The 4,714-nt window shown below is 36.8% G+C and overlaps 1 pseudogene; it reads left to right on the top strand.

The window, feature by feature from the left end:
• The first annotated feature begins 871 nt into the window (after positions 1-871).
• On the top strand, positions 872-3,454 carry LOC101099375 (annotated as a pseudogene).
• The last annotated feature ends 1,260 nt before the right edge of the window (positions 3,455-4,714 follow it).

Below are 4,714 nucleotides of genomic sequence, written 5' to 3'. Positions count from 1 at the left end.
GGTCTCTGTGGAATATATTTCTCCTTTTGCTAAAAGATCTTTTTCCTGGGAGAAACAAATTACTTGGGTTGGTATCTGGAAGCAAAATTCAGTACTAATTTAATCCTAAAGGGAACTAATTTTCCCTTTAAATTTGTGACTTCTAAATTTGATCCCACTTAAAAAAGTTGTGCTTACCTGTATATTAGCCAACTTTTGTGAATGTCAGCAACAAAATTGCACCACTTTCCACAATGCACATTTTTTTATTGTTGTGGGTATAATTTGAAGGTTGTTCTCTACTGGGTTCTACTGGGTTCGGCCCAGGTCCATGAGTCCTCTCGTTCCTGGATCCCTTCTGAATGAGGAGCCACCATCTGTGACATGATGTTCTCATGGCAAAGAACTTCTCAGGTGGGACAGAACCAATCCAGGCAAAACATTTAGAACTTCTACTTGGGAGTACTTGGGTGGCTGTGGCTTAGTTGGTTGAGCTCAGACTCTTGATCTCAGCTCAAGTTTTGATCTCAGTGTCCTGAGTTCAAACCCTGCATTGGGTTCTACTTAAAAAACAAAACAAAACAAACAAAAACAGTAAAAAAATAAAACTTTTACTTGAACAAATGTATATCACATCCCCTCACACTCCATAGACCAAAGCAAGTCATGTTACTAAACCAATGTCAGTGTGGCAAGAGGATATATTCCCTGCCAATGGGGAAGCATGACAAAGTTGGGGAGGGGACAAATAATTCTGAGCAAATAATGCAATCTACTACTGATAATCACTTTGGTGACTGTCTTGTAATTTGTAACACTTACTTAATCATCATTAGAACTAGAATCAATGTCAGCAAGTGTGAAGGACACATATTGCTTTTAGTTACCTACAATGGCCATGAAATTAGATGAAGATCAATCATGTGAAAGTTGAGAGAAGTTATTCACTATGTTTTCTAATGGACTTTTAGTTTCTAATGATGCTAATAATAATTTCCATTATGCTTTTTAAACTTCTCAGAATAATTTTCATTTTTAAGTCCTATTTGAGAGTTTTTTCCTCTCTGTACCATTCCTGTCAGTGCAGCATCCAAGTCTGGTTCTGTTCCAACTCTTCCAGAGATTCTAGGAGATATTTAATTTCCTTTAGTATTTCTGCTAAACTAGCTAGACTAAACTCTTTTCTATATATATCCTATGAAGTGGATATGTATCCTCAAGAAGTTAATATATAAGAAAGTACCTAGTGCATGGTATGCATTTAAAACAGTCACATTCCTTCTCAGTCCTATTGCATTTTGAAAATGTTGAAATATTTGTTAATTTAAAACATTACTCTATTGATTTTTTTTTGTCCTGATACTCTCAATTTCTTAAGAACTGCTTACCCTAATTTTTCACATTGTTTCTGAAAGCCTGGGGGTGGTAATAAACATAAGATGAAAAGCAGTTTTTCCAGCATTTTCTGAAGATGCTTCTAAATCAATCATCTGTCCCAGACTATCAGAAGAAATGCAGATTTAAAATAAGCTGCTTCACTGTCCCCATAAGTTTGCTTTTATTTTTTTTTAATTTTTTTTCCCATAAGTATACTTTTATATACGACATCCATGTTTCATGTTTTGGTTCACAAAAACACGTTATCCTTGGAGCTGTTGGGTTAGGAACATGTGGAGATTCAAGAAGTGTCATACTAGGAGGGGGCATGGAAGATCTGAGCCCTTTTGTTCTACATGCCCTATGTATCTCTTTCATGTGGCTGTTCTTGAGTTATATCCTTTTATAATAAACTGGTAATCTAGTTTTAGGTCCTGCTACCAGGTGGTGTGTCTTTTTAGGAAACTTGACAGAAGAATTATAAGAATTTTGAAAGCACAGTTGATGATGATTACACATTTGTCATCAAGACAGACTTTGAAAATTTAGGGCTCATACATCTCATTAGATCACCTTTTCATGAAGCATATATGCATGGATTTTTCATGGATGTAAGACTGTCACAGGTAAAATTGATGGTAAAGCCATTTGCTTATGAAGAATACAGGAAAGGTAAGATCTGACAGAAGATAGACCATGTGCACAGAGTCCACTTAAGGAAATTGCCAAAAGTTAACAAAGAGCTGGCACTTAATAATTGAGGGAGAGGAAGAGAAGGAAAATCTGCATGGAAAAAAAAATTAAGAGCCTTTCTAATATTCTCATCAATGACTGGCTTGAAATTGTTTGAGAACACTGACTTCAAAGCAGACACAAAGAGTAAAGAATTAAAGCTTTTGAATACAGTTGTTTAAAAAATTAGTGAAGGAAGAAGACTCTTAGAGCAATAAATATTTTATGAAAAAGAAGAGGAGGAAGAACTGAAAGGAAAACTGAGTGAGGCAGAAAGTTCTAAGATCTCAGATGATAAAAAAAAAAAAATGGGTTGAAAAGGTCAGGAAACAACAGACTTCTCCACCAGGAAGAGAAAGCAGCAGGAAGGACTTAGGGAGAACCAGCAGACAGTCCTCAAGCCCCAGTTTTATGATGTCAAAACAGGAGAACTCAGAAGCTTCAAAGATTCTGTCACAAAGCAGAAGCTGATGAATAAAACCCTTGAAGATCACTTGAAATTTGAGGCAAAAAATGGGACATTGAGTGTATCAGAAGCTAGGGCTGGCAGCAAACAATTGACATTCATGTTAAAAAGTTCTGAACAGTGGAATCAACAGGAGGCTGAGAAGGTGAACCAAGAGAGGGAAACATTTTGTCGTTCAGCAGTCACCTGAAGTCAAGACACAGAAGAGGACTGCCGTTTCGCTGAATTTGGAAACAATCCTAATTCTGATTTGGAAGAAGCACTTCTACTCCAAATTGGTTATCATTAGAGTACCTTAAACCCAGACAGGGGAATGCACATTTTGAAAATTTTATGTAAATACCTTTTTTTTTTTTTGAGAGAGAGAGAGAGAGAGAGAGAGAGAGAAAGTAAGTGCAAGTGAGCAAGGGGCAGACAGAGAGAGAGAAGCTGGGCTCACCTAGGGCTCATGTGTTTACAGGAAACAAGGCTGGAACTCACCCAAAGCAGGGCACTGACTCACCCAATATGGGACTCAAACTCACCAATTGTGAGATCATGACCTGAGCCTAAGTCAGATGCTTAATGACTGAGCCACCCAGCACCCTATGTAAATTCTTGATACATCTACACAGGAAAAGATTTGATAACTTGTCCCTGCAGGGGTAGGACTTTGAAACTAGGCCTCCACCAACTGGTCAATACATGGCCCCAGGGTGCTTTTCATACATTGTTGCTTCTCATTAACATTGGCCTTTTACCCCTGATTTTAATCAGGTAAACCAGGTTGTTTTAATATTGTGAAATGTGTACCATAAAACAAAAGGTTATCCTGTGCTAAAAATGAAGATTGATCTTCTTCTGGGAACTTTTTTTGCTTATAATACCTGCTGCCATTTATGATTAAAGCATTCAGAAATAACATTCCTGTCTTATATAGTATATATATTGCTATGTTTGTGTTTATAAATATATGTTGATAGATGTTACTTGTGTGTGTTAGGGATTTTTTAAAATGTATATGTTATACCAAGAGAATATAATTTAATGGCAATAACTGGAAGCAAGAAGTGGAAACTACTAGTTATTCTTCTAATTTTTCAAAAGATTAAATACAGATTTTTATCTGTTTCTTAAGTTTAATTAAAGACAACTGGCTGGAGAAGACATTACAAAAAAAACCTTCATTTGAACAACAATACACTACCCTTAAATATCACTGCTTCAGTTGATTTAACTTCAAAATCTATCACCCTGTTAATTATCTGGATAGATTTGGCATTTGGCTTATCTGGTTGACATTATTTATGTCATTCCTGAAGCTGAATGTTTAAGAGGGCCATAGACACAAATACAGAAGAATTATTATGCAGCCAGGATATCTGTCCTCCCTGTGAGAGCCTCCAGACTAAGTGGGTTGTGTTAATTCAATGACCCAGGTTGGCTATGTGGAAGGGAAAGGAAGTAGGGAGAAATGTCAGGATAACGGGATCTATAGGGACTCTGATCCTCAGGTATTCTCTTTAGCGTGCAAATAATAGTCATTTATTTTTACAATTAAAAACTTGGGCACCTGGGTGGCTTAGTCAGTTGAGCATCTGACTCTTGATCTCAGCTTAGGTCATGAACTCTCAGTTTGTGAGATTGAGCACCTCATTGGGCTCTGCACTGACAGTGTGGAGCCTGCTTAGGTTTCTCTCTCCCTCTCTGCCCCTCCCTGCAAGCACATGCTGTCTCTAAAAAAAACTAAATAAATAAAAATTTAAAAACCTCATTTTATATAAAATATTACATATTTTGGAAAATGTATTTTTAATTAAAAAAGAAAGATGACTAGAGAAAACCCTGTTAGCATTTTTGGTTACATATTTTGAGACTTTTTTCTTTTTTTTTCAATGTTTATTTTTGAGAGAGACCGACAGAGTGCAAGTGGGGGAGGGGCAGAGAGAAGGAGACACAGAATCTGAAGCAGGCTCCAGGCTCTGAGCTGTCAGCACAGAGCCCAATGTGGGGCTCCAACTCACGAACTGCAAGATCATGACCTGAGCTGAAGTCAGACGCTTAACCAAATGAGCCATGCAGGCACCTCGACACTTTTTTCTTTTTATACATATTTTCTTTATATGATTTCATAAATTACATATTAGTTATTATTTTGTTTTGTTATCTAAGACTCTAAAT

Source organism: Felis catus, chromosome B1 (assembly GCF_018350175.1).
Source record: "Felis catus isolate Fca126 chromosome B1, F.catus_Fca126_mat1.0, whole genome shotgun sequence".
NCBI classification, from domain to species: Eukaryota; Metazoa; Chordata; class Mammalia; order Carnivora; family Felidae; genus Felis; species Felis catus.
Note: the sequence above shows the minus strand (reverse complement) of the source record. Positions and strands in the feature narration are given on the sequence as shown.